Source organism: Triticum dicoccoides, chromosome 7B, assembly GCF_002162155.2.
Source record: "Triticum dicoccoides isolate Atlit2015 ecotype Zavitan chromosome 7B, WEW_v2.0, whole genome shotgun sequence".
Classification (NCBI taxonomy): domain Eukaryota; kingdom Viridiplantae; phylum Streptophyta; class Magnoliopsida; order Poales; family Poaceae; genus Triticum; species Triticum dicoccoides.
The window spans coordinates 599,119,470-599,133,980 of record NC_041393.1 but is presented as its reverse complement, the minus strand read 5'-3'; the positions used below and the strand labels follow the sequence as shown (position 1 = coordinate 599,133,980).

The window sequence follows — 14,511 nt, the reverse complement described above, 5'->3', positions numbered from 1 at the left end:
GGGGGCTCCTATCTCGTGGGAGCCTCGGCAGCATCTTGAATTGCACTCCAAGTCCTCTTGATCACGTTCGTTCCAAAAATCATGCTCCCGAAGGTTTCATTCCGTTTGGACTTTGTTTGATATTCCTTTTCTTCGAAATACTGAAATAGGCAAAAAAACAGCAACATGGGCTGGGCCTCCGGTTAGTAGGTTAGTCCCAAAAATGATATAAATGTGTAAAATAAAGCCCATAAACATCCAAAAGGGGTAATATAATAGCATGTAACAATCAAAAATTATAGATACGTTGGAGACGTATCAAGCATCCCCAAGCTTAATTCCTGCTCGTCCTCGAGTAGGTAAATGATAAAAAAGAAATTTTTGATGTGGAATGCTACCTAGCATAATTCTCAATGTAATTTTCTTTATTGTGGCATGAATGTTCAGATCCAAATGATTCAAAATAAAAGCTTATAAAACATAAAAATAATAATGCTTCAAAGCATACTAACAAATAATTATGTCCTATCAAAATAGCATAGCCAATGAAAGCTTATCCCTACAAAATCATATAGTTAGGCCATGCTTCATTTTCATTACACAAAATACTCCCATCATGCACAACTCCGATGACAAGCCGAGCAATCATTTCATACTTTTTAATGTGCCTCAGCTTTTTCAACTCTTACGCAATACATGAGCGCAAGTCATGGACATAGCACTATGGTGGTATATGGTGGTGGTTGTGAGGACAAAACTGGAGAAGATAGTCTCACATCAACTAGGCGTATTAACGGGCTATATAGAGATGCCCATTAATAGATATCAATGTGAGTGAGTAGGATTGCCATGCAATGGATGCACTAGAGCTATAAATATATGAAAGCTCAACAAAAGAAACTAAGTGGGTGTGCATCCAAGTTGCTTGCTCACGAAGACCTAGGGCATTTTGAGGAAGCCCATCATTGGAATATACAAGCCAAGTTCTATAATGAAAAAGTCCCACTTAGTATATGAAAGTGACAACATAGGAGACTCTCTATCATGAAGATCATGGTGCTACTTTGAAGCACAAGTGTGGAAAAAGAGATAGTAGCATTGTCCCTTCTCTCTTTTTCTCTCATTTTTATTTTTATTTTTTTTATTTTTTCTTTTTTTTCTTTCTTTTTCTTTCTTTTTTTTCTTTGGCCTTCTTTTTGGCCTTTCTCTTTATTTCTTTTTGTAAAGTCCGAAGTCTCATCCCGACATGTGGGGGAATCATAGCCTTCATCATCCTTTCCTCACTAGGACAATGCTCTAATAATGAAGATCATCACACTTTTATGGATTTACAACTCAAAGCTAGAACAAGATATGACTTTATATGAATGCCTCCGGCGGTGTACCGGGATATGCAATGAATCAAGAGCGACATGTATGAAAATTATGAAGTTGGCCTTGCCACAAGTACGATGTCAACTACATGATCATGCAAAAGCAATATGACAATGATAGAAAATTTCATAATAAACGGAACGGTGGAAAGTTGCATGGCAATATATCTCGGAATGGCTATGGAAATGCCATTATAGGTAGGTATGGTGGCTGTTTTGAGGAAGGTAAATAAGGGGTTTATTTTACCGGCGAAAGTTGTGTGGTAATAATAAAGGCTAGCAAAGTGGAAGGATGAGTGTGCATATATCCATGGACTCACATTAGTCAAAAAAAGAACTCATATACTTATTGCAAAAGTCTACTTAGCCCTCGAAGCAAAGTACTACTACGCATGCCCCAAGAGGGATAGATTGGTAGGAAAAGACCATCGCTCGTCCCCGACTGCCACTCATAAGGAAGACAATCAAAAGAGCACCTCATGCAACAAATTTGTCACACAACTTTACCACACGTGCATGCTACGGGACTTGCCAACTTCAACAAAAGTATTTCTCAATTTCGTAATTACCCACTAGCATGACCCTAACATTACTACCTTTATATCTCAAAACAATTATCAAGCATCAAATTGATCATAGCATCCAATTCTTTTTCTATGATAGTTTTTATTATACCCAACTTGGATGCTCATCATTCTAGGACCAACTTTCTAACCATAGCAAATACCATGCTGTTCTAAAAGACTCTCAAAAATATATAAGAGAAGCATGAGAGACTAAAAATTTCTTCAAAATTAAGACACCACCATGCTCTAAAAGATATAAGTGAAGTACTAGAGCAAAAACTATCAAGCTCAAAAGATATAAGTGAAGCACATAGAGTATTCTAGCAAATTCTAATCAAATAGGCTTCTCCCAAAAGGTGTGTACAGCAAGGATGATTGTGGTAAACTAAAAAGCAAAGACTAATATAATACACGACGCTCCAAGCAAAACACATATCATGTGGCGAATAAAAATATAGCTCCAAGTAAAGTTACCAATGAACGAAGACGAAAGAGGGGATGCCTTCCCGGGGCATCCCCAAGCTTAGGCTTTTGGCTATTCTTGAATATCTTGGGGTGCCATGGGCATCCCCAAGCTTAGGATCTTTCCACTCCTTATCCCATAGTCCATAAAAGCTTTACCCAAAACTTGAAAACTTCACAACACCAAACTCAACAGGAAATCTTATAAGCTCCGTTAGTGAAAGAAAAGAAAACCACCACATAAGGTACTGTAATGAAATCATTCTTTATTTATTTTGGTGTTAAACCTACTGTATTCCAACTTCTCTATGGTTTATAAAATATTTTACTAGCCATAGATGCATCAAAATAAGCAAACAACACACGAAAAACAGAATCTGTCAAAAACAGAACAGTCTGTAGCAATCTGGAACTAAAGGAAACTTCTGGAACTCTAAAAATCTTACCAAAATAGGAAGTCCTGGAAAATTTGTTTATTGAACAGCAGCAAAAAGAGTCAACGCAAAAGCACATTCCTGTGATTTAACAAAATTATATTTGTGCATGCAAAGTTTCTGTTTTTCAGCAGAATCAAATCAACTATCATCATAGGTTATCCTATAGGTTCTACTTGGCACAAACACTAATTAAAAGATAAAAACACATCTAAACAGACGGTAGATGCAAGATTTATTACTAAACAGGAGCAAAAACAAAAAAACATAAAGAAAATTTGGTTGCCTCCCAACTAGCGCTATCGTTTAACGCCCCTGGCTAGGCATAAAAGCAAAGATAGATCTAACGAGTGCCATCTTTGGCACTAAATTCATAAGTAGCCCGCATGATAGATTCATAAGTTAATTTGACTTTCTTTCTTGGAAAGTGCTCCATGCCTTTCTTTAATGGAAATTGGAATCTAATATTCCCTTCCTTCATATGAATAATCGCGCCAATCGTTCTAAGGAAAGGTCTACCAAGAATAATAGGGAAAGAAAGATTGCAATGTATATCAAGAACGATAAAATCCACGGGCACCAAATTTCTATTTGCAACAACGAGAACATCATTTATCCTTCCCATTCGCTTTTTAATGGTGGAATCCGCAAGGTGCAAATTTAAAGAGCAATCATCAAGATCATGGAAACCTAGAATATCACATAAAGTTTTCGGAATCGTGGAAACATTAGCACCCAAATCACACAAAGCAAAACACTCATGATCTTTAGTTCTAATCTTTATAGTGGGTTCCCACTCATCATTAAGTTTTCTAGGTATAGAAACTTCCAAATTAAGTTTTTCATCAAAAGATTGCATCAAGGCATCAACGATATGTTTGGTAAAAGCTTTATTTTGACTATAAGCATGAGGAGAATTAACAACGGATTGCAACAAGGAAATACAACCTTTTAAAGAGCAATTATCATAATCAAATTCCTTGAAATCCGAGATAGTAGGTTCAATGTTATTAGAAGTTGAGGACTCTCCAATCTCACTTTTACCAAATTTAGCATTAAGATCTAAAGACTCCAAATTCTTGGGACGCCTTCTAGGCGAAGTTGATTCATCATCAGTTCCATAATCATCAAAATTCATATTGCAAAACATAGATCTAATAGGAAACACACCAATAACTTTAAGATCTTCATCATTATTTTCATGGAAACTAGAAGAACACGCTTTTATAAAGCTATCTTTCTTAGCTCGCAATCTAGCGGTTCTTCCCTTACACTCATCAATGGAAATTCTCATTACTTTGAGAGACTCATTGATATCATGCTTAGGAGGAGAAGATCTAAGTTTAAGAGAATCAACATCAAGCGAAAGTCTATCAACATTCCTAGCCAAATCATCAACTTTGAGCAATTTTTCTTCAAGCAAAGCATTAAAATTCTTTTGAGAAATCATAAATTCTTTCACACTATTCTCAAAATTAGAGGGCATCTTATTAAAATTACCATAAGCATTATTGTAGGAATTTCCGTAATTATTATAGGAATTACTAGGGAACGGTCTAGCATTAAAGTTTCCTCTGTAAGCATTGTTTCCAAAACTATTCCTACAAACAAAATTCACATCCATAGATTCATTATTATTCTCAATCAAAGAATAGAAAGGCATATCATTGGGATCAAGAGGAGTATTTTTAGTAGCAAACAATTTCATAAGTTCATCCATCTTTCCACTCAAAACATTGATTTCTTCTATAGCATGCACTTTTTTACTAGAAGATCTTTCGGTGGGCCATTGAGAATAATTAGCCATAATATTATCATGAAGTTTTGTAGCATCTCCTAACGTGATTTGCATAAACTTGCCTCCCGCGGCCGAATCTAAGTGATTTCTAGAAGCAAAGTTCAAACCGGCATAAAAATTTTGTATGATCATCCATAAATTCAAACCATGAGTAGGGCAATTGCGAAGCATAAATTTCATTATTTCCCAAGATTGGGCAACATGCTCATGATCAAGTTGTTTAAAATTCATAATATCATTCCTAAGAGTGATGATCTTAGCGGGAGGAAAATACTTAGAGATAAAAGCATCTTTGCACTTGTTCCAATAATCAATACTATTTTTAGGCAAAGACGAAAACCAAACTTTAGCACGATCTCTAAGTGAAAACGGAATTAACTTCAATTTGACAAAATTGTTACCCGTATCTTCCTTCATTTGCATATCACACAAATCAACAAAGTTGTTTAGATGAGTAGCGCCATCTTCACTAGGAAGGCCGGCGAATTGATCTTTCATAACAAGATTTAGCAAAGCGGTATTGATTTCACAAGACTCAACATCATTAAGAGGAGCAATCGGAGTACTAAGGAAATCATTATTATTGGTATTCGAGATATCACACAATTTGGTATTATCTTGCGCCATGGCAACAAGTAATCCAACACACAAGCAAGCAGAAAAAGGCAAGCGAAAAAGAGAGGAGGAGATTGAGAAAGAGGGGGCGAATAAAACGGCAAGGGTTAAGTGGGGGAGAGGAAAACGAGAGGCAAATGGCAAATAATGTAAATGCGAGGGAGATGGGTTTGTGATGGGTACTTGGTATGTCTTGACTTGAGCGAAGACCTCCCCGGCAACGGCGCCAGAAATCCTTCTTGCTATGTCTTGAGCTTGTGTTGGTTTTCCTCAAAGAGGAGAGGGTGATGTAGCAATAGTAGCGTAAGTATTTCCCTCAGTTTTTGAGAACCAAGGTATCAATCCAGTAGGAGGCTCCTCAAAAGTCCCATGCACCTACACAAACAAACAAAGAAGTCGCAACCAACGCAATAAAGGGGTTGTCAATCCCTTCACGGCCACTTGCGAAAGTTAGACCTGATAAAGATAGTATGATAAGATAAATATATTTTTGGTATTTTATAATATAGATGCAAAAGGTAAAGATGCAAATAAAAGTAGATTGAAAGCAAATATAATAAGAGATAGACCCGGGGGCATAGGTTTCACTAGAGGCTTCTCTCAAGATAGCATAAGTAGTACAGTGGGTGAACAAATTACTGTCGAGCAATTGATAGAAAAGTGCATAGTTATGAGATTATCTGGGCATGATCATGTATATAGGCATCACGTCCGTGACAAGTAGACCGACTCCTGCCTACATCTACTACTATTAATCCACACATCGACCGACTCCTTCCTGCATCTAGAGTATTAACTTCATAAGAACAGAGTAACGCATTAAGCAAGATGACATGATGCAGAGGGATAAACTCAAGCAATATGATATAAACCCCATCTTGTTATCCTCGATGGCAACAATACAATACGTGCCTTGCAACCCTTTCTGTCACTGGGTAAGGACACTGCAAGATTGAACCCAAAGCTAAGCACTTCTCCCATGGCAAGAAAGATCAATCTAGTAGGCCAAACCAAACTGATAATTCAAAGAGACTTGCAAAGATAACTTAATCATACATAAAAGAATTCAGAGAAGATTCAAATATTATTCATAGATAAACTTGATCATAAACCCACAATTCATCGGATCTCGACAAACACACCATAAAAAGAGTTTACATCGAATAGATCTCCACAAGAGAGGGGGAAAACATTGTATTGAGATCCAAAAAGAGAGAAGAAGACATCTAGCTAATAACTATGGACCCGTAGGTCTGTGATAAACTCCTCACAACTCATCGGAGGGGCAAGGATGTTGATGTAGAAGCCCTCTGTGGTCGATTCCCCCTCCGGCAGAGTGCCGGCGAAGGCTCCAAGATGAGATCTCGCGGATACAGAAGGTTACGGTGGTGGAAATTGTGTTTTGTCCTCCTCCTGGATGTTTTTGGCGTACATAGGTATATATAGGAGGAAGAAGTACATCGGTGGCCGCCCGAGGGGCCCACGAGACAGGGGGCGCGCCCTACCAGGGGGGCCTCCTATCTCGTGGGAGCCTCGGCAGCTTCTTGACTTGCACTCCAAGTCCTCTGGATCATGTTCATTCCAAAAATCATGCTCCCGAAGGTTTCATTCCATTTGGACTCCGTTTGGTATTCCTTTTCTGCGAAATATTGAAATAGGCAAAAAAAACAACAATATGGGCTGGGCCTCCGGTTAGTAGGTTAGTCCAAAAAATGATATAAATGTATAAAATAAAGCCCATAAACATCCAGAAGGGGTAATATAATAGCATGGAACAATCAAAAATTATAGATACGTTGGAGACGTATCAGGTCCCGATTGGTTTTTGGTGGCTACAGAGGCTTGCAGCGGCGGAACTCCCGATCTAGGCTTCTTTTCGGGGGTTTCTGTTTTTATAGGAATTTTTGGCGTCGGTTTCACGTCATGGGGGTATCCGAGTCAGCCATGAGGTAGGGGGCGCGCCCTGCACCCTCGTGGATGACTCGGGGCTCTTCTGGCCCAACTCTTTTGCTTTGGGGGCTTCTTCTGGTCCATCAAAAATCTTCGTAAATTGACAGGTCAATTGGACTCCATTTGGTATTCCTTTTCCGTCAAACTCAAAAACAAGGAAAAAACAGAAACTGGCACTGGGCTCTAGGTTAATATGTTAGTCCCAAAAATCATATAAAATAGCATATAAAACATCCAAGATGGATAATATAATAGCATGGAACAATCAAAATTTATAGATACGTTGGAGACGTATCATATGTCACGACGCAGAAATTAAAGAAAAATAATAAGAAAAAGCTCAGCAAAAATATCTATGCTAGCTTGGAGTAGTGCTGGTGTCTCTGCATGCTGAGCTCCTTGCGGAAGTTGCCGATGAACCGCTCCGTGTTGGCAAACAGCTCCTCCCGACTCATCCTCATCGCCGTCCATGTCGACTTCACAATCTTCCTCCTCCTCCTCTTGTTTCCCCTTTTCCTCTTCGTCGGCCTGGCTACCGTTCAGTGCACCGAGGAAGAAGATGCTCGCCATTGATAGGCACTTCTTCAGCACCTTCAGCACCACCTCCTTGGTCTTGATCTTCAGCTCAATTATATTGGTCACCACAAAGGCAGCACCACGATGTGATCATCCGCAACCGCCGTCCGGTCGTCGGGATGGACTGATCCAACCCTCAGGAAAGGTGAGGCCACGACACTGACAGGCGTGACGGCCTGATCGACATTTGAAGACCCGTGCCGGTCTTCGTCGTCAGTGATGAAAGCGGTGCCGCCGATGAAGGCCTGGATGCCGAGCGCGAGGACGATGCCGTTGAAGAGGAGGTAGCCGTAGGAGATCATGCCGCTGCGGCTGCGCGCTCAGGGTGCCAGCCTCAGCATGGAGGTTTGCTACCTCTTGAGCTTGCATTGGTTTTCCCTTGAAGAGGAAAGGGTGATGCCTCAAAGTAGCATAAGTATTTCCGTTAGTTTTGAGAACCAAGGTATAAATCTAGTAGTAGACAATACACAAGCCACTGAATACCTGCACAAACAATCAACAACTTGCAACCAACACGATAAAGGGGTTGTCAATCCCTTCACGGTCACTCACAAAAGTGAGATCTGATAGAGATAGATAAATGGTAAAGTAAATATTTTTGGTAGTTTTGGTTTATAGATTGGAAAGTAAAGATTGCAAAATAGTAGCTCGGAAACTAGCAAGATGTAAACGATATTTAATAATATGGAAAAGAGACCTGGGGGCCATAGGTTTCACTAGTGGCTACTCTCGAGATAGCATATATTACGGTGGGTGAAGCAACTACTGCCGATCAATTGATAGAAAAGCGCATAATTATGATGACATCTAAGGCAATGATCATGAACATAGGCATCACGTCCGTATCAAGTAGACCGGCTCCTTCCTGCATCTACTACTATTACTCCACACATCGACTGCTATCCAGTATGCATCTAGAGTATTAAGTTCATAAAAAACGGAGTAACGCATTAAGCAAGATGACATGATGTAGAGGAATTAACTCAAGCAATATGATGAAAATCCCATCTTGTTATCCTCGATGGCAACAATACATACGTGCCTTGCTGCCCCTACTGTCACTGGGAAAGGACACGGAAAGATTGAACCCGAAGCTAAGCACTTCTCCTATTGCAAGAAAGATCAATCTAGAAGGCCAAACTAAACCGACAATTCAAAGAGACTTGCAAAGATATCAAATCATGCATATAAGAATTCAGAGAAGAAACAAATAATATTCATAGATAATCTTGTTCATAAATCCACAATTCATTGGATCTTGGCAAAGACACCGCAAAAGAGTATTACATTGAATAGATCTCCAAGAACATCGAGGAGAACATGGTATTGAGAATCAAAGAGAGAGAAGAAGCCATCTAGCTAATAACTATGGACCCAAAGGTCTGTGGTAAACTACTCACGCTTCATCTAAGAGGTAATGGTGTTGATGTAGAAGCCCCCCGTGATCGAATCCCTCGTAGGACATTGGAAAATGCCCCAAGATGGGATCTCACGGTTATAGAAGGTTGCGGCGGTGGAAAAGTGGTTTCGTGGCTCTCCCTGATGTTTTTAGGGTATAAGAGTATATATAGGCGAAGGAACTAGGTCAGGGGAGCTATGAGGGGCCCACAGGGATGGGGCCGTGCCTACCCCCTTGGGCGCGCCCTCCTGCCTCGTGGTTTCCTCGTTGCATCTCCGACTTAATCTTCAAGTCTTCTGGTTTGCTTTCGGTCCAAGAAAGATCATCGCGAAAGTTTATTCCGTTTGGACTTCATTTGGTATTCCTTTTCTGCAAAACTCTAAAATAGGCAAAAAAACAGAAACTAGTACTAGGCCCTCGGTTAATAGGTTAGTCCCAAACATAATATAAAATAGCACATTAATACCCATTAAACATCCAAAACAGATAATATAATAGCATGGAACAATAAAAAATTATAGATACTTTGGAGACATATCAAGCATCCCCAAGCTTAATTCCTGCTCGTCCTCAAGTAGGTAAATGATAAAAACAGAATTTTTGATCTGGAATGCTACTTAACATATTATCCATGTAATTTTCTTTATTGTGGCATGAATGTTCAGATCCAAAAGATTCAAAACAAAAGTTTAATATTGACATAAAAACAATAATACTTAAAGCATACTAACAAAGTAATCATGTCTTCTCAAAATAACATGGCCAAAGAAAGCTATCCCTAAAAAATCGTATAGTCTGGCTATGCTCTATCTTCATCACACAAAATATTTAAATCATTCACAAACCCGGTTTAAGCCAAGCAATTGTTTCATACTTTAGTATTTTCAAACTTTTTCAATCTTCATGCAATACATGAGCGTGAGCCATGGACATAACACTATAGGTGGAATAGAATGGTGGTTGTGGAGAAGACAAAAAGGAGAAGATAGTCTCACATCAACTAGGCGTATCAACGGGCTATGGAGATGCCCATCAATAGATATCAATGTAGTGAGTAGGGATTTCCATGCAACGGATGTACTAGAGCTATAAGTGTATGAAAACTCAAAAAGAAACTAAGTGGGTGTGCATCCAACTTGCTTGCTCAAGAAGACCTAGGGCATTTTGAGGAAGCCCATCATTGGAATATACAAGCCAAGCTCTATAATGAAAATTCCCACTAGTATATGAAAGTGACAACATAGGAGACTCTCTATCCTGAAGATCATGGTGCTACTTTGAAGCACAAGTGTGGAAAAAGGATAGTAACATTGCCCCTTCTCTCTTTTTCTCTCATTTTTTATTTGGGCCTTCTCTCTTTTTTTATGGCCTCTTTTTATGGGTCTGGAGTCTCATCCCAACTTGTGGGGGAATGATAGTCTCCATCATCCTTTCCTCACATGGGACAATGCTCTAATAATGAAGATCATCACGCCTTTATTTACTTAGAACTCAAGAATTACAACTCAATACTTAGAACAAAATATGACTCTATGTGAATGCCTCCGGCGGTGTATCGGGATGTGCAATGATTCAAGAGTGACATGCATGAAAAAATTATGAATGGTGGCTTTGCCACAAATATGATGCCAACTACATGATCATGCAAAGCAATATGACAATGGTGAAGCGTGTCATAATAAACGGAACGGTGGAAAGTTGCATGGCAATATATCTCGGAATGGCTATGGAAATGCCATAATAGGTAGGTATGGTGGCTGCTTTGAGGAAGGTATATGGTGGATGTATGGTATCGGCGAAAATTGCGCAACACAAGAGAGGCTAGCAATGGTGGAAGGGTGAGAGTGCGTGTAATCCATGGACTCAACATTAGTCATAAAGAACTCACATACTTACTGTAAAAATCTACAAGTCATCAAAACAAAGTACTACACACATGCTCCTAGGGGAAGGGTTGGTAGGAGTTAACCATCACGCGATCCCGACCGCCACTCATAAGGAAGACAATAAATAAATAAATCATGCTCCAACTTCATCACATAACGGTTCACCATACGTGAATGCTACGGGAATCACAAACTTTAACACAAGTATCTCTCAAATTCACAACTACTCTACTAGCATGACTCTAATATCACCATCTTCATATCTCAAAACAATCATAAAGAATCAAACTTCTCATAGTATTCAATGCACTTCATATAAAAGTTTTATTATACCCATCTTGGCTGCCCATCATATTAGGACTTATTTTATAACCAAAGAAAATTATCATGCTGTTCTCAAAGACTCTCAAAATAATATAAGTGAAGCATGAGATTTCAACAATTTCTATAAAATAAAACTACCGCCGTGCTCTAAAAAGATATAAGTGAAGCACTAGAGCAATATTGTCTAGCTCAAAAGATATAAGAGAAGCACATAGAGTATTCTAACAAATCATGATTCATGCGTGTCTCTCCCAAAATGTGTGTACAGCAAGGATGATTGTGGTAAACTAAAAAGCAAAGACACAAATCATACAAGACGCTCCAAGCAAACCACGTATCATGTGGTGAATAAAAATATAGCCTCAAGTAAAGTTACCGATAGACGAAGACGAAAGAGGGGATGCCTTCCGGGGCATCCCCAAGCTTAGGCTTTTGGTTGTCCTTGAATTTTACCTTGGGGTGCCTTGGGCATCCCCAAGCTTAGGCTCTTGCCACTCCTTATTCCAAAGTCCATCAAATCCTTACCCAAAACTTGAAAACTTCAACACAAAACCTCAACAGAAAATCTCATGATCTCCGTTAGTATAAGAAAATAAATCACCACTTTAAGGTACTGTTGTGAACTCATTCTTTATTTAAATATGTGTAAAATCTACTGCATTCCAACTTCTCTATGGTTCATACCCCCCGATACTACTCATAGACTCATCAAAATAAGCAAACAACATGCGAAAAACAGAATCTGTCAAAAACAGAACAGTCTATAGTAATCTGTAACTCTATAATAATGATGTAATTCCAAAAATTCTGAAATAAATTGGTGGACGTGAGGAATTTTCCAATTAATCTTCTTCAAAAAGAATTAACTTACAATCACTCTTCTGTAAAAAAGACAACTATTCTCATGAGTGCAAAAGTTTCTGGTTTTTACAGCAAGATCGCATTAACTTTCAGCCAAGTCTTCCCAAAGGTTCTAATTGGCACAAACACTAATTAAAACATAGAACCACATCTAACCAGAGGCTAGATGAATTATTTATTACTAAACAGGAGCAAAAACAAAAATAAAATTGGGTTGCCTCCCAACAAGCGCTATCGTTTAACGCCCCTAGCTAGGCATAAAAACAAGAATAGATCTAGGTATTGCCATCTTTGGTATGCAATCCATAAGTGGCTCTCATAATAGATTCATAAGGCAATTTAATTTTCTTCCTAGGAAAGTGTTCCATGCCCTTCCTTAACGGAAATTGGAATCTAATGTTTCCTTCCTTCATATCAATAATTGCACCAATTGTTCTAAGGAAAGGTCTACCAAGAATAATAGGACATGCAGGATTGCAATCTATATCAAGAACAATGAAATCTACGGGCACATAATTCCAATTTGCAACAATAAGAACATCATTGATCCTTCCCATAGGTTTCTTAATGGTGGAATCCGCAAGATGCAAATTTAAAGAACAATCATCAAATTCATGGAAACCTAGCACATCACACAAAGTTTTTGGAATCGTGGAAACACTAGCACAGAAATCACGCAAAGCATATCATTCATAATCTTTAATCTTAATCTTAATAGTAGGTCCCACTCATCATAATGTTTCTAGGGATGGAAACTTCTAGTTCAAGCTTTTCTTCAAAAGATTGCATCATAGCATCAACGATATGTTTAGTCAAAGCTTTGTTTTGATTGTAAGCATGAGGAGCATTTAACACGGATTGAAACAAGGAAATACAATCTATTAAAGAACAATTATCATAATTAAATTCCTTAAAATCCAAAATAGTGGGTTCATTTCTACTTAAAGTCTTGACCTCTTCAATCCCACTTTTATTAATTTTTGCATCCAGATCTAAAACTCTGAATCATTGGGATGCCTTTTAACTAAAGTTGACTCATCTCCAGTCCCATCTTTATCAAGATTCATATAGGAAAACAAATATTTAATAGGAGTCACATTAATCACTTTTAGATCTTCATCATTATTATCATGGAAACTAGAAGAACACGCTTTTACAAACCAATATATTTTAGCACGTATCTTAGTGGTTCTTTCTTTGCACTAAATAATGGAAATTATCATGGCCTTGAGAGACTCATTGATATCATGCTTAGGTGGGATAGATATAAGTTTCAAAGAATCAACATCAAGAGAAATTCTATCCATGTTCCTAGCCAACTCATCAATCTTAAGCAATTTTTCTTCAATCAAAGCATTGAAATTCTTTTGCGAACTCATAAATTCTTTAACACTATTCTCAAAATCAGAGGGCATCTTATTAAAATTTCCATAAGAGTTGTTGTAGGAATTACCATAATTATTAGAGGAATTATTAGGGAACGACCTAGGATTAAAATTGCCTCTATACGCGTTGTTACCAAAATTGTTCCTACCAACAAAATTCACATCCATAGATTCATTGTTATTCTCAATCAAAGTGGACAAATACATATCATTAGGATCATAACAAACACTTTTATTAGAAATAATTTCATAAGTTCATTCATCTTTCCACTCAAAACATTAATCTCTTCAATCGAGTGGACTTTTTTACTAGTGGATCTCTCGGTGTGCCATTGAGAATAATTAACCATAATATTATCTAGTAGCTTAGTAGCCTCTCCTAAAGTGATTTCCATAAAAGTGCCTCCCGCGGTCGAATCTAAAAGATTTCAAGAAGCAAAATTCAATCTGGCATAAAATTTTTGTATAATCATCCACAAATTCAAACCATGTGTAGGGCAATTATGTATCATTAATTTCATCCTCTCCCAAAATTGTGCAACATGCTCATGATCAAGTTGCTTAAAAGTCATAATATCATTCCTAAGGGAGATGATCTTAGTGGGAGGAAAATACTTAGAGATAAAAGCATCTTTGCACTTATTTCATGAATCAATACTATTTTTAGGCAAAGATGAGAACCAAGTTTTAGCACGATATCTAAATGAAAACGGAAATAGCTTCAATTTAACAATATCACTATCCACATCTTTCTTCTTTTGCATATCGCACAAATAAACGAAATTGTTTACATGGGATGCGGCATCTTCACTAGGAAGGCCAGAAAATTGATCTTTCATAGCAAGATTCAACAAAGCAGCATTAATTTCACAAGATTCAGCATTAGTAGTAGTAGCAATCGGA

At 38.1% G+C, this 14,511-nt stretch overlaps 1 pseudogene; it reads right to left on the bottom strand.

The window, feature by feature from the left end:
• Positions 1–7,530: 7,530 nt before the first annotated feature.
• LOC119339170 lies at positions 7,531–8,055 on the bottom strand (annotated as a pseudogene).
• Between the last annotated feature and the right edge of the window lie 6,456 nt (positions 8,056–14,511).